Below are 14,010 nucleotides of genomic sequence, written 5' to 3' on the forward strand. Positions count from 1 at the left end.
GAAGCCATAATCTACAGTCTGCCGACATGTTGACAGTTTTGCATGAATTAATGAAAGAGGGATCAGAAGTAGCTGACATGGATTGTTTGTTTATTTTTATTATTATTAAACTGACTTGTGTATCCAAGTTACTGCTGTGAGAAAAAATTAAAGTAAGAGGAGAGCTGGCAAAAGTCTTTAAAATGTATCAATAAAAATATAGAAAATCCCTTGATTTTTTAAGAGTGAGGCTGCTGTCTTGACTTGAGGCAGCAAATTCTTAGTCTAAATCATAAATGCAGCTGTCTTACTGGCATTGCATTATACATAGAGAGGAAATGAAAAGTGATGTTTCCAACACTGAAGAAAATATGGCCAAACTTTGATCACTTAATAAACAGAGCACTACCTTTATTTAGTTCTGTTTGCTTAAAAGGAAAAATGTTAATCCTATTTAAAAAAAATCTTCTGGACGGTGTCCTTACAATATTTTTGTATATGTAAATCAGTTTTAAATGTTTTTGTAAAAAATTATAATGCATAAGAAAAGTCTGACCAACCAAACCCTAGCAGCTCCACCCATTTCTTCCCCCCCCCCCCCCCCCCCCCCAAAGCAATGAGGCATCAAGGCAATATGTTATATAAAATCCAGTGTAGTTGTAGACATGTCAGTCCCAGGATATTAGAGAGACAAGATGAGTGAGGTAGTATCTTTTATTTGACCTGCTTCTGTTGGTGAGAAAGATGCTTTTGAGCCACACAGAGCTCTTCTGTGGTTCTCTCTCACTAGCAGAAGCTGGTCCAATAAAAGATATTACCTCACACACTTTGTCTCTCTAATATAAAATTCAGTCTTTATTGATTTGTACACATGCCTTTTTGATCAGCACATTTCCATGAATATGCTTTAGCTTTCCCCATGCATTCTGTATTTGGCCATGTACTTGGTTGGCCTGTGGTAGTAACCACAGACAAACTGCACAACTGCTGCAGGCTTCCAACAACAGGGGCCTGGCATGTACTGGACAAGGATTGCATGGCATATGCCAGCTCAAACAGGGACATTTCCTCTTTCTGTTTTCCTGCTCCCAGAAGCCAACCAATCAAAGATGAAATGTCTCCATTCTTGGCACATCTATTTTAGAAAATCAGTAATAATAATTATGCTTCCATTCCAACCTCATTGCAGGTGCTGGAAAATGAGCTGTAGTCTCTCCAAGAACACAGGACTGTAGTGGATATGTTCACCTGGGTATCTTAAAAAATGCTTAACACATGTTTTATAATATATATCAATTTATACTGAGAAAGTACCTTATCTGTAAAATGGCAGTAACCATGAAATAATAGTAATAGTACTTGTGCACCTCAGAGGGGTGAGACTAAGGACAAAGATTACAAATCTGGGAAACTAAAATTATGCACCTAAATCCATACTGAGACAGACCTCAATGAGAGCTTTGGCTATTCAATACATCTGAAAATCAAGCCACTAATTTAGTTGCATACATACAAAATCAGTGTAGCCCATATTAAATGGGTTAAACACTGGCTAACTGATGGATCTCAACAAGTAGTTATAAATGGAGAATTGTCATCCAAGGGGGTTGTGTTTATTAGGGTTAAACTCAGAATTTCCATTATGCAGAAAACCCCAACATTTAAAAAAAAAAAAAAAAAAAAAAAGTTACCATTCAGAAAGAAAATATAAATTTCAAAATTTCCCACAAAGGGGAAATTCAGAAAAAAAATCATTACAAAAAACCTAAATGTTTCATTTTGAAAGTCATCCAAGAGCTTCCAGGTTGCCTGATTTGTGAGACAGCAGGGTCTCCAGTCTGCCCAATTCCCTAGGCCTTGTCAACTCCTGGGGTAGCTGACTCCCAGGGCTACCCTGGTTAACTGGCTCCCTGGACTCTGCAGTTCCCACAGCAACCAGTTTCCCCTTCCTAGAGCAACTGACTCGCTGGGCGGCCAGTTCTTGGGACAACTTACTTCCTGGACCCCCAACTCCCTGGAGCTGCCCAACTCTGCGTTTTGAACAGGAACATTTTAAATAGTTTCCCAGAGAATTTTTGTAACCATACTGTCAAGGCTGCTTCCCCACTCTGAACTTTAGGGTACAAATGTGTGGGCCTGCATGAAACTTCTAAGCTTAACTACCAGCTTAGATCTGGTCCGCTGCCACCACTCCCAAAGTGCGAATTCCCTTCCCTGGGTAGCCTTGAGAGACTCTTCACCAGTTCCCTGGTGAATACAGATCCAAACCCCTTGGATCTTAAAACAAGGAGAAATTAACCATCCCCCCTCCTTTCTTCCACCAACTCCTGGTGGATCAAGATCCAACCCCCTTGGATCTAAAAACAAGGAAAAATCAATCAGGTTCTTAAAAAGAAGGCTTTTAATTAAAGAAAAAGGTAAAAATCATCTCTGTAAAATCAGGATGGGAAATAACTTTACAGGGTAATCAAACTTAAAGAGTCCAGAGGACCCCCCTCTAGCCTTAGGTTCAAAGTTACAGCAAACAGAGGTAAACACCCTAGCAAAAAGTACATTTACAAGTTGAGAAAACAAAGATAAAACTAACATGCCTTGCCTGGCTGTTTACTTACAAGTTTGAAATATGAGAGACTTGTTCAGAAAGATTTGGAGAGCCTGGATTGATGTCTGGTCCCTCTTAGTCCCAAGAGCAAACAACCACCAAAACAAAGAGCACAAACAAAAGCCTCCCCAAGATTTGAAAGTATCTTGTCCCCTTATTGGTCCTTTGGGGCAGGTGGCAGCCAGGTTACTTGAGCTTCTTAACCCTTTACAGGTAAAAGGATTTTGGAGTCTCTGGCCAGGAGGGATTTTATAGTACTGTACACAGGAGGGCTGTTGCCCTTCCCTTTATAGTTATGACACATACCATTAAAAACAGGAAATTAATCAACAGGTTGTATATTAATGGTAGTTGTACATTAATGGTAATAAATGATATGTTACACTTACATAAGTCTGCTATGTAAACAAACTTTACAATTTAAATTTTATCTAGGCTTTTGTACTGCACCATCACTAAGATTACAGCCTCTGCTCCATTCTTAGCTCTCTAGGTCATGCCTGACTAATGCAATTCATAAATTACAAAATATCACATACTGCAATACATTAGCACACCAAAATGTGTTAAGAATGGATACATCGGTGTCATCTGATCTGTTTGTATAATCTAGCTAAAGTGCCCATAACCATAACTGAATTGTATTTTATTTCTGTGATCTTAAAACAAATTGTATTAATTTCCTATATGGAATAATCTTTAATTTTTAACTGATTGATCTGTTTATAAATTTATTTTGAATGACCCAAATGCTTCTGTCCATAATTCTGCTGAGCAAAGGTTGATTCTACCACCAAATATGTGAACAGACCATGAATGCCCATTCTTTTGATGGCCCAGATATCTACAATGGGAATCTAAACTGGAGCAATGCTTAACAGACTCCACTGAGAGCACTGACGATATCTCATGCCTCAGTCTGAGTAACAGGATGGTTCCTAACAATACAGGTAATGAAGATACAGCAATATTCAGATGGGTTCCTAAATACAAAGTCAAAATCCTCCTTCCCCAACTTTGAAATGCTTCCTTTCTGCACCCTGACTGTTTTACCCTACCCCAAAATGTCAATCCTAATCCATTTTTTACCATTCCTCAACATAGCCCTAGTTTCTCAGCCACTCACTTTACCTTCTCCCCCTGGTCTTCCATCACCAGCCAGCCACCTTTGTCCCCCTACCCCTAACATGACAACCCCAGAGAAATCATCCTATGAACATTCCACACATTCCCTGGATAATCAGTGACCTCAATCAGCATAAGTGCCCCTTCTCTTCACAGGGCTTCTGAGATTAGTCACCCAGGCTTGTGAAGGCTGCTCCCATTCCCTGTCCTGTTCAAGGCTGCCCGAATGTGCAGATGTGACCCACAAGTGAGTATATATTGCAGGTTCCCCTTTTGCTGTTTCACAGAGGATATGAGCTGCTACAGTCCTCAGCTACAGAGCCTGGGCTCTTTAGCTCAAGCAGTAGCAGGTCTTGCTGTCATACTGGAAATGTCACACTGGCATGTACAAATCTTCCTCAGCCACTTCCCATATGGATGCTGTATGAAACTAGGAAGTAAATTACAGCAGGGAGCGTGAATAGTAAACAGCATGAACAGGTAGAGAATTAAAGTTAAAAAATTCCCATGTCCATGGAGCTACATGAATGGCTGCCTGAGCCAAATTCAAATGGCATGTATTGCAGCTGACTTTAATGGCATTTCACCCGCTTGCACCAGATCTGAATTTGGCTCCATATGGGCTTGATTCTGCAAGAAGCTGAGCACTCCTGTGAGTTGCTGGATGCCCATAACTCCCATTACAGCAGGGGTTCTCAAACTGGGGGTCAGGACCCCTCAGGGAATCAGGAAGTTATTAGATGGGTGGTCGTGAGCTGTCAGCCTCTAACCCCACTTTGCCTCCAGCATTTATAATGGTGTTAAATGTATTAAAAAGTGTTTTTAATTGATAAGGGAGGTCGCACTAAGAGGCTTGCTATGTGAAAGGGGTCGCAAGTAAAAACGTTTCAGAGACACTGCTTTACAGTCATTAATCATTGTGGGAGTTCAACACCTCATAGACAGGAGTGAGCCCTACAATTTAGTTATGATCTCTGTGAATATTATAATAAAATGGGTTACTACTACAGGAATATTAATATATTATATAACATCTACTTTGGATCAAAGTTACATTTGAAAACATATCTAGAGTGGAAGCTGCCAATGTAAAATGCTAGTTTTTGAAAAGGGATAACGCTATTCAAATCTATGACATATTTGATATTTAAATAAATGTGTCTAGAATTGGTGTCAAGGAAAATTAGACCATCAGTTAGAATATGTATATATTCTCTGCATATAAGAGACTGATTAAAACCATCAGGAAGTGTAAGATTTACAAAACTTAGAGTAAAATTTTCTAAATCACCTAAGTCCCATTTACAAAGTGACTTTCAGTGAGATTTAGGCTAAGGGCAGCATTTTCAAAGGTATTAGGTGCCCAACGATGCAGTCATTGGTGAGTTTGTAATGTTGTTTTTGTGCATCATGGACTAAATGAGGAGTTATTGCAATAGGATGAATTAGTCATTTGCAGATTCAGTGAGCAGTTTGTTCACTCTTAGCACAGCTTTATTTGGGGACATTTGGTCATTTATGTTGGCCTTCTCAGTGCTGGAACCATGCTACTTCAAGCTGTTACCTTCAGCCTGCATTCACACTCCTAGTTAACTACCATGTATTTTATTTGAATTACTAGAAACAGATACCTTGAAATATACATTTCATTCCCAAGGGTGTCCTGGCAGTGAGCTGCAAATGTTTATAAATAACCATACCCAGCAAACTAATTATAAAACCCAATGTACATATGCAAATATTTAAAAATAATCAGTTGTCTGATAACATTTATTTCAAAAGTGATCTTCATAACACATGATAAGATGAAACTGGCATAGAGTACCTACCACATGTTAGTAAACATCACATGGTTTTCAGGGTCATTTTTCAGTGCTGTCACTCAACAGGTTTATGTTAAAGAAGCAGTTTGAGCCTTAGCTTTGAATTTCCTTGCATTGATGGGTTTGTGACCTTACAGTTGTTCACATGCAGTATTTTATTTTTAGTGTTATAAAACTGTTTGCAGAGGGACTGGATCAGTAACATAAGTATCTATCTGACAAAGGTAGGGTAGTTAAAATTGATTCTTTGAGTGGAGTTGAAGTCTGGCCCCATTCTGTAGATGTGTGTGTAACTTTACTCATATGAGTAGAGCCTTGACTTAAAGTTATGCATGTACATGTTTACAGGATAGGGGCTTTAGTGATCTGTTAATTTAAGTGGTTTTGAACACTGGATATATTAAATATTCATAAAAATACAACCTAGGGACATAAGTGGTAATCCCTAGCCCAGCTATATGATAAAACAATTGTCAAATTTATTTTAAAATACCTCAGATTTTTTTATTTGAGTAAAAAAATATCAGAATAATTTAAAATTATGTATTTATTAGTAAAAAAAAAAAAACCACCTCTGGAGTGATTCGAACATTTTTCTCCAAAAATAATTGAATAATACACACTAACCACAACTTTAAGGATTCATACTTTTCAAAGATCTATAGTACAAGTGTCAATGCTTTAAGTTATTCTTTCTGAACTTGTTTGTGTAATGTGTATTTTTGGCATAATTAGCCAATGCTAATTTTGCATTAGTAAATAAGATTTTCTGGGTCAGTCTTTCAAATATTAATAGTTTAGGTTGGCAGGTAAAAACAGAATGCCCATGATTATTAACTATTGTATTTACCTGAGTATCTAGTGTTGTTTCTACACCGAAAATACAGAAAATCAAATACACTTCTACCCTGATATAACACGAATTTGGATATAACACGAATTCGGATATAATGTGGTAAAGCAGCGCTCTGGGGGGGTCGGGGCTGTGCGCTCCAGAGGATCAAAGCAAGTTCGATATAACGCGGTTTCACTTATAATGCGGTAAGATTTTTTTGGCTCCCGAGGACAGCGTTATATCGGGGTAGAGGTGTATTAACAACAATAAATTTCTAAGGATTTAAAAATGCACCCTACTTTTAATAATGTTTGCTACAGAGACAGTCCCTATAGGCCAAATTCAGGTAATTGATTTAAATGGAATTGCATTTTATACCAGGGCTGTATTTGGCCCTATGTGGGTAGATTCTTCTTGAAGTGTTTATAACATCTCCTGTTTTAGGCTTCTTAATTCTTCACAGCTCTCCTTGCACTATGACTAAGAATTCCTTTGCAAGTCAAGAGGAAAAGCAGAACAAGTCCCGTCTCTTAAATGCCATAAACAGGAGCTGATAATCATTTTCCATGGAACTGGTAACCCAGAATATGGTAGCCTGACATAAAATCTGACCTTCCAGTGAAAAGCAATCCAATTGTGACCTTTCTATTGCATTAGAACTAGCTGCCCTTTAATAGATAGTGTTAAATAATCACATTCTATTAGAGATTGCATTTTAATCATGTTTACAATTATTCATTAATTACAAAGGTTCTGTGGCTACTCCATAGTTAAAATTACATAAAGATTTGCATTTAAACTAGGGAATAATCCGATGTGTTTTACATGAATACTGTAACCCTGATCCTGCAAGCTGCTCCTTCTGGGTAGGCCTCCATTAACTTTGTTGGGGATCTGCCTGAGCACAGGGATACATAAACATTTTGATCATTGCAGGACCACACCCATATCATGGCTTCCCCAAATTTACCAAACTTAGTCTTGGGTTACAGAATATCTTTTCTAAGAATTTACAAGTAAATCTGTTACTTAATTTATTAATTATAAGCATTTTGAAATGGCGAGTGTATACTTTCTTAAAATTCCTCTAGCAAATATATTTTGGATTTTTGGAGATTGGAAAACTAACTCACTTGGAGATTTTAGCAAAATCTGAGGCACAGTCTATTTTAAGGTTTATTAACGTGTAGATTTTTGTATTAATATACTAATCATAATGTTTTCTATCTACTTCACAATGAAAATCAATGGATATTTTCATTACTGAATTAATCTGATGGAAGTATTTGTCATCAAACGGCTGCTCCACAATCCAGGATTTCACTTTTTTTTTTTTTAATTATGTACCTAGCCCTCATGGTTGTGAAGAAAACCTTGAAAATGTGAACCAAATGAAACGTATACAGTGGGGATATCCTGAGTCTGGAGGCAGCCTGAAATACTGTTATATATTGGTAATGAATGAAATGAATAATGGTGCAATAATAATGTCAATACTGGTAATTATTTCACTGCTGAAAATGTTAGAAACACTGAATTAATGTGACAGCTGCATTTGATGCAGTGCTCATTGTGAAATATCAATAAAGTCAATGAGACTGCTCACGTGCTTAAGTGCTTTGCTAGCTGGTGATCTTAATGTCCAATGGCTTATATGACAAATGTATCATCTAAACTTTGACATTTAAATTGTATTTCATGTGTTATTCACAGTGAAATGTCACAAAAGTCAATGGGACACTTGTGCTTAAAGTTACACATGTGCTTAACTGCTTTGCTAGCTCGGTGCCTTGATGACCGGTGGGTTGTATGACAAAATTTATCATCTAAAGTTTGATGGCGCAGGGCAGATCTGCACTAGAAAACTAAATAGACCCAGCTATGTCGCTCAAAGGGTGTGAAAAAGCCAACCCCCTGAGTGACATAGGTAAGCTGACCTAAGTCCCCATATAGATAGTACTAGGTGAATGGAAAAATTTTCTGTTGACTAGGTATTGCCTCATGGAGATGGATTACTGATATCCTGGGGAGAATCCCTCCGCTGGTGTAGCTAGCGTCTACACTGAAGTGCTACAGGGGCATTGTGAGAGTTCATTCATATATGTTTGTAAAGCGCTTTGAGGGCCTCACATGGACAGTGCTATAGAAACCCAGAGCAGTATCATTCTTAATACTCTATAAATAGACTGATGTCAGAAGGTAAGCAAATGTTATCTTAATTAACAAATTCCTGCAGATCCAGTTATAAAATCATAGTCACATTGTGTTTCCCAGCTCACAACAAATATTTGACCAAAGTCATAAGAAGGTGAAAAAAATTTTAATTAAAAGAAGAAAGCAAATTACAAAAATACACAAGTAATCATCTCAGACATAGTTCCTAAGTGTCATGGGTATTCTTGCTATAATTGGAATAAAGAGTGGTAAAACAGAAGCATTCTCTGTTGTCCCTCTGTCCCATTCTAATCTCCAAAACCATTTGGTGTGGAATTTTTTTCAGCCTGCCCTGATGCAGGGCCGGCTCCAGGGTTTTGGCCGCCCCAAGCAGCCAAAAAAAAAAAAAAAAATGCCGCGATCGCGATCTGCAGCGGCAATTCGTCGGGAGATCCTTTGCTCCGAGCGGGAGTGAGGGACTGTCTGCCGAATTGCCGCTGAATAACCTGGACGTGCCGCCCCTCTCCGGAGCGGCCACCCCACGTACCTGCTTGTCAGGTTGGTGCCTGGAGCCAGCCCTGCCCTGATGTCTCTGCTGTAGAGTCTTCTCCCATCTCAGACTGATCGTAACAATCAGCAACAAGCAATTTCTCCACAATCTGAATCCTTACTTTTATTGTATTACTATGATGATGAAAACTTCCATCACCTATTATGTTAAAAGAGACAGGAGGAATTCCTTGGGGACATGTGGACATTTTATTTAATAGTACTCACCTGGTTCCCCAGAGGTGGGAAATATAAACCACCAGTAGAGGAATGATCCTGGCCTAAGTAGCTGTGGGTTTTAACTTGGTGGCATGTTTAAGCTTTGAGCTGTGGAATCTTGACAACTATTCTGTTGAGAATTAGCTAAAGGACTCCACTATTCTGGTGGCTGGTCAAAAACTCCATTGTGTTGGTGGGTCTAGTTCTCACTGGGCTGTCATGGTCTGGAATTCACACAATGCTGCTCTTTCTACAAAATTCACTCTTTAATTGCATAAATCTTTGGCTGTGTCTACACCTAAACTGCTACAGCGGCATAACTCAGCGCTGCAGCTGCGCTACTGTAGTGCTTCAGTGCAGACATTCACTATAGTAATGGGAGGGGTTCTCCCATTGCTAAAGCTAATTCACCTCCCTGAGAGGTGACAGCTAGGTTGATGGAAAAATTTAAGCTGACCTAACTGCCAGTGTAGACAGTGCTAGGTTGACAGAAGATTTTTTCCATCAACCTAGCACTGTCTACACTGACAGTTAGGTTGGCTTAAATAGATTACTCAATGAAGTATGGATTTTTCACACCCCCAAGCGATGTAGCTGGGCTAACTGTTTAGTGTAGACCTGGCCTTAGTCGTCATCTTTACTGGGGGAAAAAGTGTATTATCTAATAGACAAACTTTCTCCTTATTTAACTAGTAAGGGGAAAGGAACTCTGATGTGGAGAATCATTGCAGACGTGTCTCTAGTAGTGGAAGATAGTGTCATTCCACAGCTTCTTTATATATAGCTCTTGATCTGTCAGCTCTAGAATTAATATTTTTTCATCTGAAAATCTTTTACACTTAGCTTTGCTTGACCATCATCTGTGCTGTGTTTCATACCCTCCTCTTATGTTACCCATGAGACTTCCTGTACCAGTTTCTTCATAAACTGAGAACTCTGAATTTCCTACATGGAAGATTACTCTCTAGTTCTTATTTGAAATGGGTTGATATGTTACTTTAACCACAGTATTTATCACCTTCTCCTATGTGTTAACTTATTAAATCAATGCCTGATATTGTTCCTGCACATTTGTAACTTGAAATACTAGTTCTCCATTTGGTTGACCAATTAATATCAGTTTATTTGCTAACTGGATCATTTATTGTCTTTTCAAGGTTCCTAAATTGTTTTACCTTTGTTTATATCTAGATATTATATTGCTAATAAAACCTTTTCAAGATTGCTTTATTTACCTTGGCAGATTCCTCTAGTCATGGTTCCCTAGTTGTTAATATCCAAGGGAGCAGCTTTTCCCTGAGACTGTTGCATAGCATCTTCTCCCATCTCAGGGGTTTTAAAACTATAACCCAGGACCATAGTCCTCCCTTCTGTTTTTGGTTTAATACATTATACAGGGCCGGCTCCAGGCACCAGCCCACCAAGCTTGTGCTTGGGGCGGCACCTGGAGGGGGGCGGCGTGGTGCTCCGGCTCTGGCCGCCGGGGAGAGCGGAGCCGCGGCGGGCTCGCCGCCCTCCCCCCGGCGCTCTGGCCGCCGGGGAGAGCGGAGCCCTGGGCGGGCTCGCCGCCCTCCCCCCGGTGCTCTGGCCGCTGGGGGGACAGTGGAGCCCCGGCCGGGGCTCGCTGCCCTCCCCCCGGCGCTCTGGACGCCGGGGACAGCAGAGCCGCGGTGGGCTCGCTGCCCTCCCCCCGGCGCTCTGGCCGCCGGGGAGAGCGGAGCCCCGACCGGGACTCGCCGCCGGGGAGAGCGGAGCCCCAGCCGGGGCTCGCTGCCCTCCCCCCGGGGCTCCGGCCGCCCTCCCCTTCTGCGCTGCGGGGGGGTGGGGCGGGGGCGGCTGGAAGCTTTTTTGCCTGGGGCGGCAAAAAAGCCAGAGCCGGCCCTGACATTATAGCAGCATTTCCCTGTTCATCCTATTTTAAAAGGAACAAATAATAGTTTTGATCTATCATTTGAATCACAAGAGGAAAAAGGAGAGTTCTTCAGAATTAAACTATCAAATACTCACTCGAGATTATTTTTTTGCTATGATAACCTGAGCTACATTAGATGATTTCCTCTTCCCTTGGTCACTATTAATGCATGTTGATGCTGTAGGGCTAGTTCTGGAAGGTGCTGAGCTTCCTCAATTCCCACTTACTTTAACGGGATCTGAGAATGCCCAGCACCATGCAGGATTGGGCTCTAGCTTCCTGGAATTTCTCCACCCATTGTGAGGAATTCTGGTCTTTCGGCAGCTTGTTCCTGCACATGTCATGACAGTCACAACTCTATCTACCAATGGAACCAGGAGAACATTTATTCCTGGCTAAAGACCACTCTGGTTGACCTCTTGTGTCAGTCATAGATTCATAGATTCTAGGACTGGAAGGGACCTCGAGAGGTCGAGTCCAGTCCCCTGCCCGCATGGCAGGACCAAATACTGTCTAGACCATCCCTGATAGACATTTATCTAACCTACTCTTAAATATCTCCAGAGATGGAGATTCCACAATCTCCCTAGGCAATTTATTCCAGTGTTTAACCACCCTGACAGTTAGGAACTTTTTCCTAATGTCCAACCTAGACTTCCCTTGCTGCAGTTTAAGCCCATTACTTCTTGTTCTATCCTTAGAGGCTAAAGTGAACAAGTTTTCTCCCTCCTCCTTATGACACCCTTTTAGATACCTGAAAACTGCTATCATGTCCCCTCTCAGTCTTCTCTTTTCCAAACTAAACAAACCCAATTCTTTCAGCCTTCCTTCATAGGTCATGTTCTCAAGACCTTTAATCATTCTTGTTGCTCTTCTCTGGACCCTCTCCAATTTCTCCACATCTTTCTTGAAATGCGTGCCCAGAACTGGACACAATACTCCAGCTGAGGCCTAACCAGCGCAGAGTAGAGCAGAAGAATGACTTCTCGTGTCTTGCTCACAACACATCTGTTAATACATCCCAGAATCACGTTTGCTTTTTTTGCAACAGCATCACACTGTTGACTCATATTTAGCTTGTGGTCCACTATAACGCCTAGATCCCTTTCTGCCGTACTCCTTCCTAGACAGTTTCTTCCCATTCTGTATGTGTGAAACTGATTTTTTCTTCCTAAGTGGAGCACTTTGCATTTGTCTTTGTTAAACTTCATCCTGTTTAACTCAGACCATTTCTCCAATTTGTCCAGATCATTTTGAATTTTGAGTCAGTGAGATGAAGCGCACTAATAGAAATGCCGACATAAGTGGTCCAAAGGAATCATATGCATCTTATTCTTCTAAGATTTTAATCTGATTTACATACAGCCTGACTCTTGATGTGCTGAGTATCCCTGCATCTCATTGATTTCACTGGGAGCTGCAGGTGCTCGGAGTCTCTGGAAATCAAACTAATACTGACTTTCACTCAAAAGCCCTTTGCAAATCAAACAGAAAAACACACCTTAAATGTATCCATCTGTGGAGAAGTGAGTAGTAAACATCCAATTAACTATAGAACAATGGAGAGGAAATACTTTTGACCAAAGATAGCCTACTATTAAAACACGTGTCACACTGCAGACAAGCTACAATTCTCAATGTCTCATCTAAAAGACACCCCCCTCAAGAGTAAAATGCATGCAATTCAATTTATCTATGGTATCTTGGATGGCTGATTGGTTGAGCTTACCACTCTGATTCTCAGCTGTGGTTCTAGGAAGTCTAGGTATTTTCACACCCAATGCTTGGACTATTATTAATAGCTCTTCTGTCATCAAGAAGACCCTGAAGTGGAAATTAACCTACCAAGACAAAGTAATCAAAGGCTACATTAGGTTTCTGCACACTCTTCATAACAGAAGCTGACAGGTGTTAATTTTGGATTGGTCTTATTTTGTTTCACATTATACTACAAAAAAGTCATCTTTGGTGACATAGTTTCCTTCTTCAGTGATGCCCATTTAGCTGTTAGGGCTTCATGCAGGTACAGGGTCCCACCCTTGCAGAGCTCAATGCATGGTCAAGGACTTAGTGTGTTTAAAACTGCCCTGAAACAAAATCAGCCAGAAACCATGCTACTAGAAACAAAACCATTGCAATAGGAGGTGTTATTAAAAAGCACCAAGGGTATTATCCATAGAGGTATTGAGGTGCCTAAGTCACTTTTTAGGCACCACTGCAATCTATAAAACTCCCACTCGGCTGCTGTCTAACTCTATAGGCATCTAAACCCACTATGCGCCTAATTTTTTTCCTCTGAGGGTGCACACACTGCAGCTTCATTCTAGGTGCATGGGTGGCTATCTCCTGCCTGAGCACCTGCACTACAGCGTTGTGATAGGCATCCGGATGTCTGGCTTAAGACCCAGAGCAATTCACAAAATGGGAAAGATAGGGGTTTGGCCGTCTAAATTGCATGGGGGGGGTGATAATCTGGGGACTGTGCTCAGAGGCCACCTACCGGATTTTGGGCTCCTCAGGGAGGTTCACACAAAACAGCAGGGAGTGGGTGGGAAAGGGACCTCCCTTATAATCTTTAGGCTAGGGGACAGACTATTCATCCAGGATGTGGGAGAGACACACACCCCCAGCTCAAATCCTGCCTCCTCTGGAGGGGAAGGGAATTGAAGTGGGATCTCAGGAATGTAATCTAACCACTAAACTACATAATATTCTGATATGGTCTCCCTCAAGCTCTCTTGAAGTTGATCGACTTTAATTAAACAACAGAATACTTAAATATTAATTGGGCCACCCCAAGAAATAGAATGAT

Source organism: Malaclemys terrapin, chromosome 1 (genome assembly GCF_027887155.1).
Source record: "Malaclemys terrapin pileata isolate rMalTer1 chromosome 1, rMalTer1.hap1, whole genome shotgun sequence".
Taxonomy (NCBI): Eukaryota; Metazoa; Chordata; order Testudines; family Emydidae; genus Malaclemys; species Malaclemys terrapin.